Below are 26,455 nucleotides of genomic sequence, written 5' to 3'. Positions count from 1 at the left end.
GATATCTTTAGTCCTTCAGGGACTTTCATATAGATATCCCGATCTAATGAGCCGTACAAATAGGCTGTTACCACATCCATTAAATGCATATGCAGTTTATGATATGCAGATAGCTGACCAAATAACGCAAAGTTATCGCATCCACTACAGGGGAATACGTTTTTCATAATCTATACCGGGCCTTTGTGAAAAACCTTGTGCACAAGTCGGGCTTTATAGCGCACAACTTCATTTTTCTCATTTCGTTTTCTCACAAATACCCACTTATATCCAACAGGTTTTACATCTTCAGGTGTACGAACTACAGGTCCGAAGACTTCACGTTTTGCAAGTGAGTCTAATTCAGCCTTCATGGCTGCTTCCCATTTTGGCCAATCATTTCTTTGTCGACATTCTTCGACTGATCTTGGCTCAAGATCCTTACTTTTCATGCATGATATCTACTGCCACATATGCAAATATTTCATTGACAATTGTCTTATTTCGGTCCCATTTCTCTCCTGTAAAGACATAATTTATCGAGATCTCGTCATTTTCACAATTTTCAGGTACCTGAACGTCTTCTGGCGTTATATCAGAATTTTGGACAACTGCAGGTGTCTTTACTATGTCTTTTTCAACAGGAATCATATTTACCTCTTTTCTCTTTCGAGGATTTTTGTCTTTGGAACCGACAGGCCTGCCACGCTTCTGGCGTGTATTTGCTTCAGTGGCTATTTGTCCTACTGGGACATCAATTCGAATTGGGACATTTTCCGTCCTGCCACGCTTCTGGCGTGAATTCGCTTCAGTAGCTACTTGTCCTACTGGGACATCAATTCGAATTGGGGCATTTTCCGCTGGTATATAAGATTTGGTTATCCTCTTTGTATCGGAAAATGCATCAGGCAATTCATTTGCTATTCTTTGCAAATGTATAATCTTTTGAACTTCTAGTTCACATTGCGCTGATCGAGGATCTAAATGCATCAACGATGATGCATTCCAATTAAGTTCCTTTTCAGGAAGCTTATTCTCTCCCCCTAATGTTGGAAATTTTGATTCATCAAAATGAATCCGCAAACCGGGCTTTAAACACATCACCAGTTTGTATCTCAAGATACCTCACTATAGAGGGAGAATCATATCCAACATATATCTCCAATTTTCTTTGGGTCCCATTTTGGTGCGATTAGGTGGTGCAATGGGAACATATATCGCACACCCAAATATTCTTAAATGGGAAACATTTGGCTGCTGGCCAAAAGCTAATTGCATAGGAGAGAACTGATGGTAACTCGTTGGCCTCAAACGAATAAGTGCTGCAGCATGTAAAACTGCATGCCCCAAACCGAGGTTGGGAGATTTGTTCTCATAAGCAAGGGTCTAGCAATTAATTGGAGGCGCTTAATAAGTGATTCTGCTAACCCATTTTGTGTGTGAACATAAGCTACTGGATGTTCAACACTTATTCCATTAGCCATACAATAAGCATCAAAAGCTTGGGAAGTAAATTCACCAGCATTATCAAGACGAATTGCTTTAATTGGATTTTCTGGAAATTGTGCTTTTAATCGAATAATTTGAGCCAGTAATCTCGCAAACGCCAGGTTGCGAGAAGATAATAAGCACACATGTGACCATCTTGAAGATGCGTCTATCAGGACCATAAAATATCTAAAAGATCCACATGGTGGATGAATAGGTCCACATATATCACCTTGAATCCTTTCTAGGAATTCAGGGGACTCAAATCCAATCTTTACTGGTGATGGCCTTAAAATTAACTCCCTTGAGAACATGCAGCACAACAAAATTCACTAGTTTTAAGAATCTTCTGGTTCTTTAGTGAATGTCCATGAGAGTTTTCAATAATTCTTCTCATCATGGTTGTCCCGGATGACCCAATCGGTCGTGCCAAGTTATGAACTCATTTGAGTTAGTAAACTTCTGGTTTACAGTGGCATGTGATTCAATTGCACTAATCTTGGTATAATACAACCCAGATGAAAGTGAGGGTAATTTTTCTAATATAACTTTCTTATTTGAATCATGAGTTGTTATACATAAATATTCAATGATTTCCTCATTCATCGTCTCAACATGATATCCATTTCGGCGAATATCTTTGAAACTCAACAAGTTTCTCAGAGACTTGGTAGATAATAGTGCATTATTTATTATAAATTTTGTTCCTCCAGGAAACAAAATTATAGCTCTTCCGGAGCCTTCTATCACATTGCCTGAGCCAATAATAGTATTAACACACTCTTCTTTTGGCACAAGATGGGTAAAATATATATCACTTTTGAGAATAGTGTGTGAACTTGCACTATCCGCAAGGCATACATCTTCATTACATATCCTTGCCATTCTTCAAAAACAAATAATAATAAAATGAGTAGTATGCATAGTTAAGTTGAATACTTGATCAGAATTATTTTCTAAGAAACACTGTACATAAAATAATATCATATACCAAAATTTTATTTTAAAATTTGACACAATTAATAGTTTCAAAATTCATAAATATTAATATTTCGTTATTTATGTACATCACATTTGAAACTTAAATACATAGAAAATAAAACTTTAACAATAATTTTTTTTTTTTTACATTATTATTTACATAGATACTTCACAATTTCACATATTAAACTATTCCATCATTGATCAAATGGCCAATATTTCCTTCAGGGTCCTCAAAGAAATCAGATACATCATAATGAGTGGTGGAGTTCTCAGCATCATTTGAAACAAAATTTGTTTCCTTTCCTTTGTCGTTCTTTTTCAAAGATGCCTGGTAAAGATCGACTAGGTGCCTTGGGGTACGACAGGTACGAGACCAATGGCCCTTTCCACCACAGCAGAAACACTTCTCCTCGGTTGATTTATTCTGCCCGATATTCTTTCTTTGTCCCACTTCTGGTGAGATCCTCTCTTTTGAACATAATTCCTTTTCCTTCCATAATTTTTCTTGTTATTAAAAGCTTGCCATTTACCCTCTTCTGGGGTAATGATTTGCCGCATTTACTTCAGGAAATGGGGGCGGCGCCAGCTGGGCGCGCTTCATGATTTTCAATAACAACTCATTGTTGCGTTCGGCAACAAGAAGGCAAGAAATTAACTCAGAATATTTCTTAAACCCTTTCTCTCGATACTGCTGCTGCAGGAGCACATTCGAGGCATGGAAGGTTGAGAAAGTTTTCTCCAACATATCATGATCAGTTATTTTTTCCCCACACAATTTCATTCGTGAGGTGATCCGAAACATTGCAGAATTATATTCATTTATAGATTTAAAATCTTGTAAACGCAAATGCGTCCATTCATACCGGGCTTGAGGAAGTATCACCGTTTTCTGATGATTGTACCTTTCTTCAAGGTCTTTCCAAAGATCTGCAGGATCTTTTAATGTAAGATATTCATTTTTCAATCCTTCGTCAAGATGACGACGGAGAAAAATCATGGCTTTGGCTTTATCCTTCTGGGATGCATTATTTTCAGCCTTAATGGTATCTCCAAGATCCATTGAATCAAGATGGATTTCAGCATCTAGTATCCATGATAAATAATTGTTTCCAGATATGTCAAGAGCATTGAATTCAAGATGAGAGAGTTTTGACATAATGAAAATTTGTTACCTGAGTCTTCCTAAAAATTTGATCAGAGTCTCGTGCTGATAACGTGTTGTGAAATAAAAGATATATATAATAGAGATGTACAAATAGAAGACTCTAGTATTAAAATAATTAGCCCAATAATAATTTATATATATAATAATATTATATGTTGTAATGTGTATATATATACAAAGATAGAAAGAAGTATTAAAAATAAAGAGAGAGAGAATCGCATCTGTTTATTGTTGCAATCTCAATATAATAAAGATGGTTAATATTGCTATTAATATTATATGTAAAGAGTAATAGAAAATAGAATTTAAAATACTTATAAAATAAAAGAAGAGAAAGAATTGTAGTAGAAATATAAGGAGAATAGTATTTGATTGTAGCATAAAGAGGGAATAGATTTCTTATTACTTGCTTCTGTGTAAGAAAGAAAAGAGAGAGTATTTTTATTTCTTGTTGTGTGTTGTACGTAAAGGCTATGATGCCTTATTTATAGTAGTACAAAATCAACCTTCATTAAAGGTTGGTCTTCAAATTTCTTCCTTGAAAATAAATCTTTGCATGGGAAAGATTATTAACCGCTCAATTGATAAATGGGCATTCATTTCATGTTTATCCCAACATACTCGTCCTAGATTATTCCAGTAATTCAAAAGAAAACAAGTCATATTTCGTAATTGAATTTGTAAAAAATTTAAATATGTATTAAATATAGAAAAAATCTGCCTTTCAATCAAATGATCAGTAAAAAATGAAATATTAGTAGTTGATGGTATATATACTTAATTCATTTTTTTACAAAAGTTTTTTTTTTCAATGAAAAAAACAAATTTACACCATCTATTTTTCATTTAGAAAATTTTAAATAAAAAATATGTATAAAACTAAAAAAAAAAAAGAAAAAATCGAATATTTTGGAACAGAATAGCATGCAGCGAATTAATTTGGGTTGGTTATAGCATAATTAGTTCATTCACCAATAATAAATTTTTGAATAAAATTTAAATTTGTTGCGATTTAATTTTTGATTGAGAAATTTTTGAGACAATAATTTTTAATATTTTTGTTATCATTTAATCAATACAAATATTAAATTATTATCTTACTAATTTATATTTATAAATTATAAAAATATAAATATAAATTATTATTAATTAAATATTAATTAAAAATAATAATATTTATTGAACATCTAAAATTGATCTGATTCATCCATAAGATCAGAAAATATCATGTGAAAAATATATATAAAAAAGAGCCACTTAGAAAAAGATGTCAAAAACGTCTTTTTTTTAAAGATATTTTTTAAAAATTAAAATTTAACATATATAATCAATTAAATTATATTATTTTTATTAAAATTAGATTGACAAATTAGTTTAACAAAAAAATTAATAAATTAAATTTTTAAATCGGTATAAATTAATATTTTTTATAAAAAATTACTACAATATTTTATTATAAAACACAACTAAAATATTTCTCTCTCTATATATATATATTAATTTTAAAAATTTTAAATTCTAACCCTATAATGATAGAAAAAAAAATGATTAAAATTTAGAATTCTCAAAATTAATATATATAATAAAAATATTTTAGTAATTTTATATAATAAGGATATTGTAGTCATTTTTTACAAAAAATAATATTAATTTAGATAAATTCAAAATTTATTATTTTTTTCGATCAAATTAATTTGTCTAACCTAATTTTAACAAAAAATAATATAATTTAAGTGATTATATGTATTAAATTTTAATTATTAAAAAATATCTTAAAAAAAAAAAAGTTTTCTGCGTTTTTACGAGCATCCCGTAAAAAAAAAAAAACCATGCAGTGGTTTCCCCTATAAATTTTAGCTGGAGCCGGCACCTCAATTCTGAAGGAAAAAAAAAAACAAATCACGCTCGAGTCTAACGAAAAAAAAAAAAAAAAAAAACGCACACTGAATATTGATCTGAGAAACAGAGCAGCAAGAACGTAAGAATGGCGGAAGTGAAGAACAAGCAAGTGGTTCTGAAGGATTATGTAACTGGTTTCCCTAAGGAATCAGACATGGACATTTGAAGGCACCATCTCACTGAACCTTCCGGAAGGTTCCAACGAGGTCCTTCTCAAGAACCTCTACCTCTCATGTGATCCGTATATGCGAATCCTCATGAGCAAGATGGAAGGCCCCGAAGGCTTCCGTACATATGCCCCTGGCTCTGTAAGTTTTTTTTTTTAATTTCTTTTTTTTTTTGCTTTGAAAATTCTGTTTAATGCAAAAAAAAACCCAAATTATCTCATTTAACTTAACATCTACAATTTTATATAGCTTTGAGCTGCTTTTTTATTGTCGCGCTTTAATCATTTGGATATTAATTGAGGAACCGAAAATCAGGAATTGATGGTAAAATTGAGAGTTGTGTCGGATTATTATGCCAATTTTTTTATGATATTATTAGATTAGTGCTGCATGTTCACCTGAGCTATTAACTTGGGAGGTTGGGAGTAATTGGGTTTTGGAAAACCAGAAAAAAAAAAGTGCTGCATGTTTGGAACTTTCTAGTTTTTTGTCACATATTTGAAAGTTGAGTAAAGGTTACGCACTCTTTGATGTTATGTTTAAGGGACCTTATAGTGTACAGATGTGGGTGTACAGATTTTTGTCTTTTTGGCTGAAAAGCGTGTCACTAAAAGTGTTACTTAAAGAGAAAGTGTTACCCTTAATCGTTAACTTGGCTCTGATACCAATTTTAACATTCGACTTTTCTTTAATTTCAATTTTAACATTCGATTTCAATTTTAACATTCGACTTTTCTTTCTTTTTCGAAATTAATTTCTCAATAAGATTATAATTTGTATAGATTCAATTGGTGGTGCAAAATTTAAAGTATTTACCATTATTTCTTGTGTGATTATTTATTATTAGTCCTTGATTTATAACTCTGATTTATAGTTTTTCAATCTTGTTTTAGTTTATAATATTCTTTTTTGCATGGACTTATTGTATATAAATTTTTTATCTGTTTGTCTTTTTCTTATATATTTTTTCAAATCCTCAAGAACTTCTTTATTTTACATTTTTTGTTGTTTTTATTTTTTTTTTTTAACTTCATAACTCCATTTTTTTCTTTCAATAGTTTTAATTCTTTTAAGTCATATATGGTTTCAGGCATTTATTAATTTTTAAGTTAATTCCAACTTGTTTATGTTATTCTTATTTTTCCTTTTTTTATAGGTCATTATTTGATCTGATTTATTTAATTCTTTTTATGTTTTTATTTTACCTTTTTAATTTTTCGCCTTTTTCTTTTTATTTATTTTCTGGTTTTTCATTTTTTATACTTTCATTATTTTTTTAGAATTTCTGCAAACTCTATCATCGATTCATTCACTTTTTTCCAGAGATTCTAATTAATTTCTCTAGTTCTTCAAACTTCTCTTTTTAACTTGTCATAAATTATTTTTAGAGCTTCGAATGCTTTTGTTATTTCAAAAATGTATTTAACGATTTTCTCTTTCAAGAGCTCTTGTTTTTGTTTGATAGTTACATATTTCTTCTTATTTATTGTCATAATTTAGTGTTTAGAGTTTTATTTATTTTTTCGACCTTTTTGTTAATTCTTTTATTTCAGATTTTCTTCCTTAATTTTATTAGATACTTAAGGGCTATTAATTTTGATTTTTTATTTGAAAATTGATGAAATTTTCCTTTGTTGTTTTTAATAATAGAATGGGTTTTATAGCTTTATATTTTGGTATTTGTTTTTTAAATTTTCTGAAATAATTATCGAATAATTCTTTTCTGTTTTTAAATATTATACTATGATGTATTTGTTAAAGCATTTTTTGATATGTATTGAATGGTTCATCTTTTGTTCCATTGATTTTTTCTGTGAAATTTATAAGCCAACTTATAGATCTTCCAAGATTTTCAGTTGATAAAGGTATAGCATATCCAAGATGGGCGTTGAATTAACATTTACATTTGCCAAGTTTCCATGACAATTCCAATATTTGGTCTATTGGGTCATCAGTAATTCCTTTTGTCACAGATTGCTAGGCTTATTGGTGATTAATTCTTTCATATATGTAGATTTGATTAAGACTTGTATAGTACTAATATGAATCCATCCAATTTTAGATCTTTTTTGTTGATCCTTAATTTTCTCGATCTGTTTACTTATTTCTCATCATTTATCAAAGCTATTTCAAGTTCTCCATTGGCGGATTTTATCTTTATAGGGGCTTCAAGTTTGAATTTTTTTCCATAGTATATTATATTTTCCTATTAAAACTTCTTTTAAAAGGTTCTGTTTATTAAAATTTTCATTTGGATTTGAGATTTAATTCTGTTTTTAGAACAGCTGTTTTTCATTATCTATAAAGCAGTTAATTATAATAATCTGATTCTTCTGTTAATTCTAACTTTCTAAATATTCATAATTGAAGACTAGGATGAAGGTGTTTTCTGGAGAAAAATTCCTTTATTTAGTATATTTTTACATAAGGTGTTCTTATCTCAAGAGGGGAGATTGTAAATATAATCCAGAGGGGAGTTTAGAACTATTTTTCCTAAAGGGAATTCTTCCTCAGACCATGAATCGCCTTGGAACTTCCTCTTGCTCTCTAGCATGTGAGTACTCTTTGCCTCCTGCTTTCTATTTTCTGATGCTTTCTACAATTGCCTAAGCAACCTATTTATATGGTTGGGTCTGTGGACAATTCATCCTTACCTTCTTATGACGTCATTGCTTACGTATTGTTTATTATCTTGCACCAGCTACTTGTTGGTGCTCTATGACTAAAGCGCTTACGTCCTATGCAATGTTGAGAGATGCTTCAGATTGCTGTCTTCCTCTTTCATTATGTGAGTTCAGATGCGTTGTCTTCTTCCTTTATCATGTGGGTTGATTCCGTTTTATTATTGCTTTCTTCAGATAGCTCTGAGACGCATAGCTGGCACTTGTGGTTTCTCTGTCTTTTATCAATAGCAGAGATTCCTCTTTATCCCTTCAGGGAGCTTTTCCTAAGAGTCAGATAAGTTGTAGAATGCTGATTCAAATTCTACTAAGAGTCTCATCTCTCTTTCTTCAATTTCATTCCTTTTACTAGACACAAGCAAAGTATTTCTTGCTTTTATAATTAATTCTTGTGTGAGATTCCCTTGTTATCTTTTGAGTTCTTTCGAAGACCCTTGCTAGTGTGCTGGCTAGCCTTCCTTCATGACTGTAGATTGTTTAAATCTTGAACTTGATCAATTGGTTGAAAATTTCCTGGGAAGACGGACATGAATATTACTTGGTGTGCTGGAACCAAGCATTCTTCTTCTTCATTAAAAATAGGTTGACTGTTCGTAAATTTTAGGGATATATCCCTTGGATTTACGTTGTCATCATATTTTAAATCTCTTCACTGCATAACGAATCCTGCAGGAAACTCACTATAATTTTTAGATCATTAAAAATTAAATTGTATCAATTATCCATACTGGAAAAACTGATAGGTGTCCGATGGGGATGCATCTGGAAATATACCAGCTTTGTTAGCTGTTCTTTGGCAATAGGATAATTCCCAAAATTGCTCTTCTTTCTTCAGTCAGTTTAGGACTATATTAGGGTTTCTCTGAGATTTGATCTACAGACCCTTTTCTTTTCTTTGATTTCAGCCCTTGTAGGAATGTTTCTTATTATCCCTGTTCTCTGGGTTTGAATTGGAGCTTTATCTGCTCTTTTTAGGGTTTGCTCTGGATGAAGAGCTCATATTCCCTGAAGATTCCTTTGCTTCTTCCAGTGTTAAAAACCCTCCTTTATGAATTATCCTTGATTGATGTGTAAATGGTGCTGCTTTTTCCCAGGACCATATACTCCTTTCATGGGCCATTATAATTACATAATATTTTTTATCTTGGTGGATTTTTTGATAATTTCAGCATTGTTTTATTTTTGGTTTTTTCTTACCTGATTTGGTTGCTGCTGGCTTTGTTTTTTTTTGTTGATTTCTTGCTTCGTCCTTCTTGGATTGTTGTGTTATTTGCTGACATATTGCATTTTTCGATTTTGTTCGTTTTCTGTTTCTTGATCTATGCGTTGTAGACGAACTCCATTCTCTGTTAATGTATCTGCAATAACATTTTTGTCACCCTTAATATATTCAATTTTATTGGATATTGTAATAAAATAATTGCCATCTTACCAATCGTCCATGATTATAATCAACTTTTAAATTATATCGTATGAAACCTGTTAGGTAGCTGAATCTGTCCTTAATGTAAATTCTCTGGGTAGTAAATCAATTTTCCATTTCTTAAGAGATTTAATTGCTGCTAGAGTTTCCTTTTCATGAGTGGTATATCTCTGTTCTGTTGGAGTAAAAGTCCCTGAAATATACCTGCAAAGTAGTTCCTTTGGGGAATTTTTAGAATCTAGTGATTCTTTTCCTTGCTCCAAACTTTTTATAGCTTCTTAGCTTTTAGACATCCTGACCAGGTTATGTCTGAAGCATCTGTTTCTACTATTAAGTAGTCATTTTCTTCTGGAATATAAAGTTCTGGAAGTTTTTCACATAATTCTTTAATCTTTTGAATTTGCATACTATCTTTTTCATCCCATTTCCATCTTTTTTAGTACTTATTTTGGAAATAAGCTTTTAGTGTATTCTGTTATATTCTTTAAGAATCCTTGATCAGAAATATAATTTATACACCCTAAAAATCTTTGTAATTGTTTTCTATTTTATTAGGAAATAAATTTACCTTTTCTAGGACATTGGCTGAAGTTTTAGCTTTCCTTGAGTGGATAGAATTAATCCAAGAAACTCTATTTTTGTTTTGCTATTCTTGCTTTCTTTTTGCTAAGAACTATCCTTTTCTTTACATCTTTCTAAAACTATTAATAATTTTGAAGATGATCTTCTCTATCCTGTTTTGTAAAAATTAGTTATCATCAATGTACACTAAAACAAATTCATTTAACTCTTTTAGATTTTCTTCCATAAATCTTTGATAAATACCTGGAGCTTGTTTTATCCGAATGGATACATTCCATTCATAGAGCAATACACTTGTTGATTCTTTTGTTGGACACGTAAAAGCAGTTAGTTTCTTTGTTTCTTCGTCTAAACGAAGTTGCCAATATCCTGATTTTGCATCAAGAGAGGAAAACCAAGTTGCTCCTTTGATTTTTTCTAAATAGAATCTTTCTTGGAAGTTTATGAGCATCACCAATAGTTGCTTCATTCATCTTCTTATAGTTAATAACCATTCTTCGTTTTCCCCTTTTATTTCATTATTGTTTTCGACATAAAAGGCTGGAGCCGCATGAGGACTTTTACTTAATCTTATAATTCCTTTTTCCAAAAGATCTCTACATTCTAATGAAAACTCTTCTCTATCTCTTGCGGAATAAGGGATTTTATTTGGAACATTTATCTCTTTTGTTGGATCTTTTAATTTAATGCTTACTAATTCGTTATTTGTATTTTTAATATCTAAAGGATTTTCAGCACAAATTTCATCCAAAAGTTCTTCTATCTTTATTTCAAGATTATTTTTGGGATATTTATTTGAAAGTATAATTTAAATAACATGTCTCTAATATAGAAATATTTTAAATTTTAAGATCTTATCTATAGTAGTAGTCGGTATTTTTATACGTTTTGATTTTGATTTATTGAAGAATCGTATGGAGCTTTTAAAACTATATATGTTAGTTCTTGAATGAATGGATGATATAGCTTTAAAAAGTTATTTCCTATGATAAAATCCATTCCAGAATCTAACATGTATATAGATGGAACAATGAACCTATAATTTTGAATAAAAATTTCAACCATCTCTGCCTTTTGGTCAATTTATGTATTGATTTGTCAGCTATTCTAACTCTTAATGGTTTCTTTAATTTTTTCCAATCAAGTTTTATATTTGAACTAGCAAAGCATTGTGTTGCTCCAGAATCTATGAAAGCATTTAAATTTTTCTGTTATTTTTATAGTAATAAATGTAGCATTATTACTCAGTCTCTGAGTCTGTTTCCGAGACATATTCAAAAATATAGTCTAAGTTATCATCAGATTCTTCTAAAGGTTCCATGAAACAAGACTTAGCAATTTCTATTTGTTTAGTAAGATCCTTTTATCTTTCTTTTTCGGACATTCATTTGCATAGTGTCCTTCTTCTTGGCAATACCAACACTTACAATTTTCTTTTTATTTGGGCAATAATCACTTTTTGTCTCTTATTTTTATTGTTTTTCTAAATACCTCTTTTTTCTCCAGTTTGGATAGTATTTTCTTTTTCTAAATTGATATTTTCTTTTCTTTGAAAATTTTATTAAGACCATATTTTGAGGTATCTCTTCATTATCCTGACAGCAAATTCTAATTATATTTGCAAATCTTTTTTGAGTTGCTTCTTGCATACAACGTTCTTTTATTTCCTCTCTTATTGCAGAGGTTGCCCCACCAAAATTATTTTCAATTGTTCCTCTATTTATTTCTCTTATAAATCTTCCCATTATAAACTCATTAGCAGGATATGGAAGTTTTGTTATATACATACTAAGATAATGATTTTTATCTTCTTCTTTTAATTTGTAATAATGTATTCTATATTCACATATATAAGACTCCACATTACATAAATCATATATCTGAATATTAGCTAAATGGTTTTTGCTTCTTGATATTCTTTATTATAGACTTCTTGTTTATGATCTATAATATTTTTTCCAAAAAATTCTTTATATAGAATCATCATTATATATAATATCTTATCATAAGCTGTTGTTTTTGTTGCTAATTCTTCTATTATTTGGTTTTCTATTGATGTCATATAATCTCTTATAGTTCCTTTAGTATGAAACCTATGTAATTCCAATGTCTCTTCCAGACAATTCACTAAGTTTTGGGTTGGTAAAGGCTTCTAATAAAAAGGAATTTAACCAGTTTTCGAAAATTTCTTTTTCATTCTTTTTACAGTCTAAATCGAGCATTCTATCTCCTTCCATTTCCTGGATTTTAGGAACATATTTTGATGGTATTTTTGTATATTTTGAATCTTTATTTATAAATCCTTTTTTAAAGCATAATTATCAAAACTGTTTCCCATTTAAATTGAGATTGATTATCCTTAGATGTTCCAGTTCATTTTTTACTTGTATTGGAATTGCTGGTTCTTCGTCACTTGAATAATCTAGGATGTGTTCTTCATTTTCTATATTTTCAGGATTTAATTCCTCTTCTATTTGAAATCCCTGTTCCATAATATTATTTTCTTGAGCCATTTTTAATTGTTTAAAAAGCATTGTAACTTCTTCTAATTTTTCTTCAATATTCATAATTTTAGTGGTGGTTTTACTTTTAAATCTGTTATGTTGATTATATTTTGGAATTTTTCTTCTTTGGGATTCTCTTTTTCCTTATTTCTCTGAAATTTTATGGATACTAAAATTTCTTCAAGCATGTCTACTATAGAATTTAATTGTGGGTTAAAGGTATGATAAAGATGTGGTGAATCATTTCCATGATAACATTTTTTAGAAATTCCGTGTGAAGAATAAGTTTTTTCAGGTTTTTGAAGTCCTTCAATAAAACTTATAGTAAAATAAAGATTTTGAGAGAAATCATTTTGTATTGATTTTAAGAATTCGGTGTCATTACAGTTAACATTAGTTAAAATCATTAATTTTTGATCTATTAATTTTGATAACTTAATTATTTCTTCTCTTAAATCTTCTAATTTACTTTTTTCCATTAGGTGACGCTTTTCTTTGTGAAGAGTTACGGTTTTAGGTGAAAAGTGTAGCTTTAGAATGTGTGGTTAAGATTTTGCCACATAGACAAATCTTTAAAATTGCATCTGTACCTTAAAAATGTCCTATGTTTAAATAACAAACATCACTGGGGCCACTGCATGTTTTTATCACTTATCATTTATCAGTGTCAGAGTCTTGATAAATTATAAAAATGATACGTGCGTACAAAAAAATCAGACACTATATTTATACACATTTTCAATATATCTTTTGTATTTCAACATGTATGCTATATGAGTGGCTAATTTGGTGACTGATTTTTTCTGTACAAGCAAGAGGGATTGGTAGTAAAAAAAATTAAAGATGTGGAACTCAAGTATTTTGAGCATTATAGTGAATAGTGAGTGGTGATGATATACCTCTAGGTTCTTTGAGCACTTATATAGTTACTTTTAGATCATACGCCATAATAGTCCTCACATTTGTGGCAGGAATTGAACTTGTGTCCTTGTGGAATATGAGTTTGATTTTACCAACTGTATCAACCATCTTTTAAAAAAATGGGATACCCCATGGAAACAGCAATAGGATTAGGATAAAATTCAAACAGCATTTGTTTGTTAGGAAGTCAAATGTGTTAGTTTTCCTTATAATCATGGAACTTTGTAGCTATTGTGTTCTTCTTGATATTAGACTGTACACTCAATCCAATTGAATTAATAGAACTTTTAGTATTCTGTATAATTGTTGTACCATGGGAATGCAGAATTGAGAAATTTGAAATTAGAAATTCATTATTGATTATAATCTTCAACATAGTAAGCCTCAATTTACCTTAGAACAGGATGCTTTTCAAACAACATGGGAAACAATAGGTAAAAAAGAAACAATTCTATAACTTTTGGTTTGGAAGAGTGTAGAAATGAAAAATGGTTTAATGGTGTTTGTACTTTGCGAAACTCCCAATGATTGGTTTTGCAGTTTGATCTGAGAAGCAATTCATGTAGCAATCTGCTGTGTTGATGATTCTATTTCAATAACTGCTTCATTATTTCAGCCATTAACAGGATATGGTGTGGCTAAAGTCCTGGAATCTGGACACCCGGATTACAAGAAGGGTGATTTGGTGTGGGGGTTTACCAAATGGGAAGAGTACAGTTTGGTCCCGGCATCTCTAATACTTTTCAAAATCAAGCACACCGATGTCCCACTTTCATACTATACTGGAATTCTTGGTATGTTTCTTCAACAACTTTGGGTCTAATTGATTCTTGGTGAAATAAGCACTTGATGTCGGTATAATTCTCAACTGTAACCTTCTTATTATGGCAATTTCATGCGATAAATGAATCATTTGTTTGTCAAGTATTATTCGGAAACGGTGATACATTTGTCCTTCCTTACAAAATCTGTACATATAGAGGAGGACTAATATGTCTCTATTTTCTAAATGGAGTGAGACAAACTTTTCTAATAATCAGGGGATTGGTGAGGGATGGATTTGTCATTTTCAATGTCATATAATTGTGAGAAATTGGGAATATTTATGGATGGATTTGTCATTTTCAACTCGGAGAGACAAGTTTCCTGTGTTTTTAATTAGAGATGGGATTGGGGGAGTGAAGGTGATGGTTTCAGTGGCTAAGAGAAGGGGGGGTTGAATCTTAGCCCCTTTTTTTCTTGCTAACACTTGCTGGATTCAGAGGAGACTTTTCTGTTTTTAGCTCGTCCCTAGCCACGAGACATTTTCATTTTGTCTCGTCACTTGGCACGAGACATTTTTTGTTTTTGCTCCTGTGCAGTAGAAAACAGAAATGAAGTAGGAGAGGAAGAAAATCACACCAAGATATATCCTGGTTCGGCTGCTAAGTGCAGTGCAGCCTACATCCAGTCTCCATCACAACAATGATGGAATTTCACTATAATCAAACAGATTACAACTTGTAAAGTGCTAACCCAACTTACAAGGGGATTCCCACAGAATCATGAAACACAACATAGATGAACAAAGGAACTCTAAGACATCTATGGCTTTTTCTTTTAATTTTGCACTCTCTGCCTTTTTCCGCTCTATGGCTTTTTCATTACAAACCTCACTGTTTGCCTTTTACCATGAGACTCAAGACATGACAAAATTAAACAGAAAAATACAAAACTGAATACATTGAAGGAGAAGAGAAAACTGTTAGCTCAGGTAGCTCTGAGAACTCTGTGCCTTGCACTCTCAATTTTTCTCCTTGCTTCAAACAGTGGCTGTCCACCCTTAATATAGAAGAGGGGAGCCTCCACTTATTGAAGCCAAAACTGAACCAACTTCTTCTTCCTTCAACTAAACCGGTTCGGCCACATAGAGAGAGAAGAGATAACCATGCATTAACCAACATGCAATTACCTCTAGTCCTTTCTTGATCATCACCCTTCATCAATCCGAGCTCTCCATCCTTGGCTTGCTCTCCAAGATGAAATTCTGGCCCTTGATGCTTCATGATGATGATGACTTCATCTGCTTCAATCTCTGCCTTCAACCATCACTTCGCCACTCTAGCTACTTCCTGTGGTGGTTGAGCAGAATCGAAGACAAGCCATGCCTCCAAGGATCTTCTCTACTGGCCGAATCTTCTTCTTTCTTTTTGGGTATGGAGGATCCGAGATTACCTCACCAAATCTTACCAGATTAGGTGATAATCTCAGCCACAGCACATTTTTATTTTAGTATGTTTTCTTGCCATCATTGTGATGGTCTTGATGCATGCAACTTCTTCTCTTCGGTGATTGTAGCTTGGTGTAGCTTCCATGGTTCTCTGGTTAAGGACCGAAGAAAGAAGAGAAGCAAATAGAAAGAAAGAAGAAAGAGAAAAGCAAAACTATGAGAGTTATGAAAGATAAATTAATTAGGTGCATTTCTCCAAGCTTGTGAAGTAGCGTGTAAGCTACTATTGATTGCCATCAAATCACTTGACTTTTTCTCTTTCATATTTCCAAGGACTGCATTAACCTTACTTGATAAAATTTGAATTCCATTACAAGTTAAGCATGTGATGTCCGTTGGAAGCACTTTGCTTTCTCTTTTCTTTTGGTTTCGGATCAATGTAAACACCAAGTGTTACTTAATAGATTTTGGGCTTTGTAAAGTTGAAATTAATAGTTGGCCCACATGGTTAACATTTGCTTTCCTGGTGAAATTTGTAACGGATCAAGTGTAGGAAGCAAACATGGGCTTAACTTATTCTTGGCCCAATTGATAAAACTATTTCAGCCAAAACAACATTTAACAAGAATTACATGAGGCTGAAATTTATTTTATTGGGCTTGAGATCCTTTCTTTTTATTTCGGCCCAATATTAACCTGTACAACAAAATTATTTTAATTAGCTCATTAATCATAATTAGCTTAATAATTTTGCTGTTAATAATGTTTGATCATCATTAATTTGGTTTAGAGTTTTCCAAACTCTTCAATCTCCCCCTTGATGACAAACATTATTAAAATTGAAATGGAAGAAATTTAGAAATTGAGTAAAGATTACTCCCTTTGAATTTGAATTTCTCCCCCTTTCAAAATGTCACATTGCTCCCCCTTGATGTATGCTTATCTTACCATGGGAAGCACTAACCTGTAACACTTTAATCAAGCTTCTAATGACAATGTTATTTAGCATATTTTAAGATGCTAAATGCTTGATTTATGAGCAGTTTTAATTGATAATCAAATCTCTTTTGATATCACAAACTGATTTACTGCTCAAACTTACACATATCAACAGAACACAAACCAGTGTTGTTCAGAAAGTTTCCAAATATTTTCCAGTCCAGATTTCAGAGCAATGTCATTCAAAATAAGGAAAATATTTTTGAAACACATATTAGCACATCAAAACATGGCAGTTGTTAAATAACACAGCTTAAAGGAACTGCCAAATGTAAATTTTCAAACCAACAGGTTTATCAAAGATGAACCATCAGCCAGGCATCAATATATCAAACATCATAGTAAACCAAAAGCCAAATGCAGTACATACAGCAGGAAATATAATAGAAACATGCATTCTTTGAATAAGGGTAATCATGAATTTTCAATTTGAAAATTTCAACCCTTATCCCCTGTTTTTCCAGCCCCTGTTTCATTCCAATTTCAATTTTGGAATTTAAATCTCCTCCCCCTTTTGGCATCAAGGGGCATAAGGACCTGCAATAAGAGACATGAGCAATACATAATATTTATAACAAAGCAGTAATTGTTCAGAGTATCATACGGCAGGGAGTATCAAGTCATGCCTTTACAAAAAACAAAAGAAAGATTGAGCCTATTGTTGCCAATATCAAATAAAAGTAGAGAAATAGTCACTAATCATCAGAAACATTGAATTCAGAACCAGAATCATCTTCAGAATCTCCTGTTCCCATTTCATCATCAAAGGTTTGAATCATGAAACCGACCCTTTCATAGCACTTTCTCCAGGCTTTCTCATTTGCATATGCCAATTTCCGGGCAGCCTTGCTTGACTTTAGCATCAATTTGGACATATTGCGGAATTCACTGAGAGCCTCCCTGATGGATGCCGACACCTTTGAGGGTTCAGGGTGGCTATCCAAATCGCTTAGAGAGGGTTCGGAGGCAACAGATTTCTTGCTTTTCTTGTTCGAAACTCCTCCTCCTTTAATCTGTGACACTTTGTTCTCAACAGATTCATTAGACAAATCAACCTTAAAATATTCAAATATACATGTAAGAAACATGCCATAAGGAAGATTAGCCTTTTTTGTGCTTCTTACTGCTTCCCACATATGACGTGTCATAATATAAGCAAATGAAATTGGAGTGGAAGTAATAAGAGCAAAGAGGATGATAGAGTCAGAAACCGTTACTCTATGATGAGAACCACTTTGAGGAGTGATGATATGAGTGATGATACGGTGTAACAGAGAGTTCTCTGGGCCGAGGGATTTGTGAGTTGGTATTAATCCATCAAGCCCGGACAGATTGGCACAAATGTGTTGCATGACTGTTTGTTGAGTAACGCCCACTTGATCATCCCATTTATCAACCATATAAACCTTTGGTCCCTCATCTTCATACCCAAGGGCAGCACCAATGGTTTGAGGAGTGATGGTTATGTAAACACGCTTGACATAAGAGTGGATTGACCCACCAATCAAGCGCATGTTTGCATAAAATTCCCGGACCAGCCCCGGGTATACCAATTTCTGAATGTGAGTCAGAGGAGTCCATTTCAGAGCATCAAACAGAGACGAAAAGTTCATTCCTTTGGTGGCAAGATTTGGAAGGTTCACCAAGTAAGAGGGGCAGAGATTGCGCTGCAGAAGAACGTCTTTGTGAAATTCATAGAATGCACATGAGTGGAAGCGAGAAGGATCAAAATGTGAATGAGTTTTGTGGAATTTGTTTTTGAACTCTAGAGATTCCAGATTGGGGGGTTCGCTTGTGTCATGCAGAGTAAAGGTTTTCTGTTTCTTGTGAGAGCTTTTCGCATGAGAGGTAGATCTTTTTGGTGGTGATGGAGGTGGAGTAGTCTGAGATGCTTCTTCATCTTCTTCAACATTTGTTTGCTTGTTCTTCCCTGTCTTGCCTCTCCCTGAGGTTTTCTGAGCAATAACCTTTCGGCGCATGGTTTCGGTTTTCTTGGAGGGTGGTGACTGAGTAGAGGATGAGGTAGAATGGAGATGGATATGTGTATGGGTTGGAGGTGATGAGAAAGGTGGGTTTTTTGGAATGGGGGTTCGGCTACTTCGCCTAACAGCGGTTTTCTTTTTCATGGTGGATGAATGAGGGGTTGAATATGAAGGGGTGAGGGCCGAATGAGAGGAGGATGGAAGGAGGTTAGAGGTGCAATAAATGAGGATTGAAGAGAGATGATGGGAGGTTAATGACCATAATGGCACGGTTATTATCCAAATGGGAGTTTCAAAAAGTGATAAAGAGGGAGTTTTTCCTTGAATCAAGGGATTTAGTTGGAAGGAGAAGATATGATTTGACAACATGTATCTTCCAACTAGATTTGAAAAGACAATCTAAAAAAATTTTGTGATTTTATTTTTTCAAGGAAGGAATAACTAACTAAACTGCCATGGTAGGGTCAGAATTTATTAGGTGGGGCCCAGAAGAATTTAAATTTGTGTTGCCTCCCCCTGAACAGAGCTCCTCCATCAAGCTTGCGTTTTTTATCTCGTCCAAACCTACGAGACAAAACTGAACTGAATCAAATATTCACAAATTTTCAATAAAACTTAAATCAAACATTCCCAATCTTTTTCTCAAGGTGCAGAATCTGTCTTCACAGAGGGGTTTTGTAAAAATATCAGCAATTTGGTCTTCTGATTTTACAAATTGAATATCAATAGTACCCTTTTGCACATGTTCCCTAATAAAATGATACTTTATCTCAATGTGCTTAGTTCTTGAGTGCAAAACAGGATTTTTTGAAATATTTATTGCACTCATATTATCACAAAATAGGGGTATACTATTGATTTTTAATTTGTAATCTTCCAATTGTGTTTTTAACCAAATTAATTGAGTGCAACATGCAGATGCGGAAATATATTCTGCTTCAGCGGTGGATAAAGCCACTGTGGCTTGTTTCTTGCTTGACCACATGTTGAGAGAGCTTCCAAGGAAGCAACACATGCCGGACGTGCTTCTTCTATCCACTCTATCTCCCGCATAATCTGCATCACAAAACCCTACTGCACAAAATTCATCAGATTTAGGATACCACAAGCCATAATCACAAGTTCCCTTAATGTATCTAATGATGCGTTTAACAGCCGTAAGATGGGATTCTTTTGGGTGAGATTGAAATCTTGAACATACACCCACACTTTGAACAATATCCGGTCTAGAGGAGGTAAGGTACATGAGTGAACCTATCATTCCTCTATACCTTGTTTCATCCACATCTTGACCATCATCATCCTTTTCAAGTTTTGTGTTGGGATGCATTGGTGTACTCATTGCTTTGGAATTTTCTAGGCCAAACTTTTTGATAAGTTCTTTTGCATACTTTCCTTGGTAAATAAAAGTACCACTAGGAGTTTGTTTAATTTGGAGGCCAAGAAAGAAGGTAAGCTCTCCCATTAAACTCATTTCAAACTCACTAGTCATGAGTTTTCCAAACTCTTCACACAAGGAAATGTTGGCCGATCCAAATACAATGTCATCAACATAAACTTGAACAAGAAGTATGTCATCATTAGATGCTTTAATAAATAAAGTAGTGTCGGTGGTACCCCTTTGAAATTGATTTTCCAACAAGAAGGCACTAAGCCTTTCATACCAAGCTCTTGGAGCTTGTCTAAGACCATAAAGAGCCTTAGTTAATTTGAAAACATGATTTGGAAACTCCTTTTGTTCAAAACCGGGGGGTTGTGCCACATACACTTCTCTATCAATAAAGCCATTAAGGAAAGCACACTTAACATCCATTTGAAACATTTTGAAACCTTTATGGGCGGCATAGGCAAGAAGCAATCTAATTGCTTCCATTCTAGCTACCGGAGCAAAAGACTCATCAAAATCTATACCCTCTTCTTGATCGTAACCTTGGGCCACTAATCTAGCCTTGTTACGAACAACTTGTCCATCCTCACCAAGTTTATTTTTAAATACCCACTTAGTACCGGTAACTTTCTTACCATCCGGATGAGGTACTAGTGTCCAAACCTCATTCTTGTCAAATTGAGCAAGCTCTTCTTGCATTGCTTTAACCCATGATGGATCCTCAAGAGCTTGTTTGACATTGTTGGGTTCTATTTGTGACAAGAGAGCAAGATTGCTAGGTTCGGTTTGCCTTTTGGTGGAGGATCTTGTAGTTACGCCATGAGAAGGATCACCAATGATGAAATCATGAGGGTAACCTCTCATAGACTTCCATTCTCTAGGCTTTCGGACAGGTGTAGAGCTTTGATGAACTTCTGGTTGTCTCACTGTTTCAGTTGCTCGTGCCTGTTCAGGAGACAAAATAGAAATGTCTCCTCCAATCTGACGAGACAAAACCGGACTGACAGATTCTTCAATTTGAACAGATTTGGGATTTTCTTTACTTGTTCCAGCCTCTTCACAATCTGAATCAATATCCTTCACAATACTGGGAATTAAGTTAGAATCACAAAAGGTAACATGTATGGATTCCTCTATTGTCCTATACTCCTTGAGATAAACTCTATAGGCCTTGCTTGTGGTGGAATATCCAACAAACATTCCTTCATAGGATTTTGGATCAAACTTTCCAAGGTTTTCTTTATTATTAAGCACAAAACATTTGCATCCAAAAACATGAAAATACTTAAGATTTGGAGGGGTTCCTTTCCATAGCTCATAAGGTGTTTTCTTTAACCCTTTTCTAATGATTGTTCTATTCAAAATATAACATGCTGTGTTCACAGCTTCAGCCCATAAGAATTTAGGAATTTCACTCTCACACAACATAGCCCTAGTCATTTCTTGAAGGCTTCTATTCCTTCTTTCAACCACTCCATTTTGTTGGGGGGTTCTAGGACATGAAAAATTGTGAGAAATCCCTAAGTCATCACAGAATTTTTCAAAATCTTGATTTTCAAATTCTCTTCCATGATCACTTCTTAAATGGGCAATTTTCAAATCCTTTTCATTTTGAATTTTCTTACAAAGGGTGGAAAAAGCATAAAAGGCATCATTCTTATGAGCAAGGAAAAGTACCCAACCAAATCTAGAGTAATCATCTACCACCACAAGACCATAATGTTTACCTCCTAAACTTTGAGTTCTAGTAGGACCAAAAAGATCAATATGTAACATTTCCAATGGCCGTTTGGTTGAGATTCCATCTTTTGATTTAAAAGAGGATTTTACTTGTTTGCCTAATTGACAAGTATCACAAGTAAGATCCTTATCAAACTTGATGTTTGGGATCCCTCTAACCAAATTTCTTTTAACTAGCTTAGAAATTTGATACATGCTAGCATGTCCCAACTTTCTATGCCAAAGCCATTTTTCAGATTCAAAAGATGTGAAGCATGTTACATTTTGTTCCTTTAAATCCTCAAGAGTTAATCCATACACATTGTTGCATCTTTTAGCTTCAAGAAGAACATTCCCAGTTTTTTCACACACAACTAAACAAACAGATTTCTTAAAAATAACTTCAAAACCCAAATCACAAAGTTGACTAACACTAAGCAAATTATGTTTCAAGCCATGTACAAGGAGAACATCATTTATACAAGAAGAAAAGTTTTTACCAACTTTCCCAACAGCCACAATTTTTCCTTTTGCATCATCACCGAAAGTGACAAGTCCTCCATCATAGTCATCAAGCTTTATGAAGAAGGTTGCCTTTCCGGTCATATGCCTAGAGCATCCGCTGTCCATATACCACACATTTTCCTTCTTTTTGGATGCTAGGCACACCTACAAAACAATGCTTAAGTAACCTTAGGTATCCAAATCTTTTTGGATCCTTTTACGTTAAACCATCTTCTATGTCCTAAGCCATTGTAATCAAAAACAATTTTATAAACTTTGTCACCAACCATTCTTTCACCGAAAAAGCATTGAATGGGAAAGTGTCCATTCCGATTGCATAGTCTACAAAACCTTGGAGTTGCCTTTTTGTTAAAGTAGGTGGGATCTTGAAATCTTGTGTCATTAGAAGATGAAGCAATATTTTCAAAATGTGAATTTTCAGATTTATGAAACCCCAACCCAGCCTTATCATAAAGAGGTTTTTGACTAGCCAAGATGTGATTTAAACTTTCAGAACTTTGTGTAAATTTGGCCAAGTCTTCCTCAAGTCTTTTAACCTTTTTAAGCAACTCTTCATTTTGTTTAAAACAGTCCACATATGCAAGAACACAATGGTTACTTTCACAGCTCCTAACTTGGGCTCTTAACTGCTTATTTTCTTCAACAAGATCACAAGCAGTTTCGGCCTCTCTCACTTTTTCTTTTAGAAAACTGTTTTCGGCCTTAAGAATGGTAATTTGCTGTTCAAGTTCTTGATTTTCCAGCAGAAAACATCTTATTTTTTCAGAAAGGTGGTCTATCATAAGATGGAGATCTTCAGTGTTAGGGTTATGAAAGACTACCTGATCTATGTGGTCTGCCATGAGACATGTTTGTGACTTGGTCTCGGTTTCTTCATCATCATCATCAGAATCATTCTCCAAGTCTTCCCATGTGGCCATCAGTCCTTTCTTCTTTCCTCTTTTTGGCTTTTCCTCCTTCTTCAGCTTGGGACAATCAGATTTGAAATGCCCCATTTCCTTGCAATTGTAGCAAGTTACCTTGCTGAGGTCTTTCTTCACTTTCCTTGTGCTGCTGCCTTTGCCTCTGAGCTTAGCCATTTTCCTGAATTTTTTTGCAAATAAAACAAACTCATTTTCAGAAGAGTTATCACTGGATTCATCATCCAGGGGGTTAGTCACAGAAGAAAATGCAATTCCTTTCTTTTTTGTATCTTTTTTCAAATAGGTATTTTCAAAAGCAAGAAGATTTCCTCTCAAATCATCAAGTGTTATGGAGTCTAGGCTACTACTCTCAGAAATAATTAAAGCTTTAGTCTCCCACTCTTTTGTGAGACATCTCAACAATCTTCTCACTAGCACAGAATCAGAATGTGTAATTCCCAGAGCATCTAAGCCAACAATGATAGCATTGAAATGTTCAAACAGTTCATCAATGGACTCTCCTTCCTTCATTGCAAACGTTTCATATTCTCTGTTTAGCATATCTGCCCGAGTCTTCTTGACAATGGTGGTTCCTTCATGGGTGATTTGCAATTTGTCCCAGATTTCCTTTGCCGTTGTGCATCTTGATACCCGTCGGTACTCCTCAAAGCTGATAGCACAATTGAGCAGATTTATTGCTTTGGCATTTAACTCCACCTTCTTCCTATCTTCCTCGGTCCATCTTGCTTCTGGTTTGAGAGAAACAACTCCTTCTGCACTTGTGATAGTTGGATATTGAGGCCCTTCGAGAATAATCTTCCAAAGTCTGTAATCCACTGCTTGTACGAATATTTTCATCCTCTCCTTCCAATAGGTATAATTTTTCCCATTGAAAAGAGGAGGTCTGTTGCTTGATTGTCCTTCAGTTAGATTATAAGACACCACATTTGCGCCACTGTTTTCTGCCATGAGGATCTTTGCTCCAAGCTGCAAAGCTTGATCTCTTTGAGACCAAGCTCTGATACCAATTGATGGTTTCAGTGGCTAAGAGAAGGGGGGGGGGGTTGAATCTTAGCCCCTTTTTTTCTTGCTAACACTTGCTGGATTCAGAGGAGACTTTTCTGTTTTTAGCTCGTCCCTAGCCACGAGACATTTTCATTTTGTCTCGTCACTTGGCACGAGACATTTTTTGTTTTTGCTCCTGTGCAGTAGAAAACAGAAATGAAGTAGGAGAGGAAGAAAATCACACCAAGATATATCCTGGTTCGGCTGCTAAGTGCAGTGCAGCCTACATCCAGTCTCCATCACAACAATGATGGAATTTCACTATAATCAAACAGATTACAACTTGTAAAGTGCTAACCCAACTTACAAGGGGATTCCCACAGAATCATGAAACACAACATAGATGAACAAAGGAACTCTAAGACATCTATGGCTTTTTCTTTTAATTTTGCACTCTCTGCCTTTTTCCGCTCTATGGCTTTTTCATTACAAACCTCACTGTTTGCCTTTTACCATGAGACTCAAGACATGACAAAATTAAACAGAAAAATACAAAACTGAATACATTGAAGGAGAAGAGAAAACTGTTAGCTCAGGTAGCTCTGAGAACTCTGTGCCTTGCACTCTCAATTTTTCTCCTTGCTTCAAACAGTGGCTGTCCACCCTTAATATAGAAGAGGGGAGCCTCCACTTATTGAAGCCAAAACTGAACCAACTTCTTCTTCCTTCAACTAAACCGGTTCGGCCACATAGAGAGAGAAGAGATAACCATGCATTAACCAACATGCAATTACCTCTAGTCCTTTCTTGATCATCACCCTTCATCAATCCGAGCTCTCCATCCTTGGCTTGCTCTCCAAGATGAAATTCTGGCCCTTGATGCTTCATGATGATGATGACTTCATCTGCTTCAATCTCTGCCTTCAACCATCACTTCGCCACTCTAGCTACTTCCTGTGGTGGTTGAGCAGAATCGAGACAAGCCATGCCTCCAAGGATCTTCTCTACTGGCCGAATCTTCTTCTTTCTTTTTGGGTATGGAGGATCCGAGATTACCTCACCAAATCTTACCAGATTAGGTGATAATCTCAGCCACAGCACATTTTTATTTTAGTATGTTTTCTTGCCATCATTGTGATGGTCTTGATGCATGCAACTTCTTCTCTTCGGTGATTGTAGCTTGGTGTAGCTTCCATGGTTCTCTGGTTAAGGACCGAAGAAAGAAGAGAAGCAAATAGAAAGAAAGAAGAAAGAGAAAAGCAAAACTATGAGAGTTATGAAAGATAAATTAATTAGGTGCATTTCTCCAAGCTTGTGAAGTAGCGTGTAAGCTACTATTGATTGCCATCAAATCACTTGACTTTTTCTCTTTCATATTTCCAAGGACTGCATTAACCTTACTTGATAAAATTTGAATTCCATTACAAGTTAAGCATGTGATGTCCGTTGGAAGCACTTTGCTTTCTCTTTTCTTTTGGTTTCGGATCAATGTAAACACCAAGTGTTACTTAATAGATTTTGGGCTTTGTAAAGTTGAAATTAATAGTTGGCCCACATGGTTAACATTTGCTTTCCTGGTGAAATTTGTAACGGATCAAGTGTAGGAAGCAAACATGGGCTTAACTTATTCTTGGCCCAATTGATAAAACTATTTCAGCCAAAACAACATTTAACAAGAATTACATGAGGCTGAAATTTATTTTATTGGGCTTGAGATCCTTTCTTTTTATTTCGGCCCAATATTAACCTGCACAACAAAATTATTTTAATTAGCTCATTAATCATAATTAGCTTAATAATTTTGCTGTTAATAATGTTTGATCATCATTAATTTGGTTTAGAGTTTTCCAAACTCTTCAATCTCCCCCTTGATGACAAACATTATTAAAATTGAAATGGAAGAAATTTAGAAATTGAGTAAAGATTACTCCCTT

At 33.8% G+C, this 26,455-nt stretch overlaps 1 pseudogene; it reads left to right on the top strand.

Annotated features, from left to right (window-relative positions):
- Nucleotides 1-5,508: 5,508 nt before the first annotated feature.
- On the top strand, nt 5,509-14,848 carry LOC114927309 (2-alkenal reductase (NADP(+)-dependent)-like; annotated as a pseudogene).
- Nucleotides 14,849-26,455: the final 11,607 nt, after the last annotated feature.

The sequence above is a fragment of the Arachis hypogaea genome, unplaced genomic scaffold (genome assembly GCF_003086295.3).
Source record: "Arachis hypogaea cultivar Tifrunner unplaced genomic scaffold, arahy.Tifrunner.gnm2.J5K5 arahy.Tifrunner.gnm2.scaffold_142, whole genome shotgun sequence".
Lineage (NCBI taxonomy): Eukaryota > Viridiplantae > Streptophyta > Magnoliopsida > Fabales > Fabaceae > Arachis > Arachis hypogaea.
The sequence above is the reverse complement of the archived record's forward strand: the minus strand, read 5'-3'. Positions and strand labels throughout refer to the sequence as shown.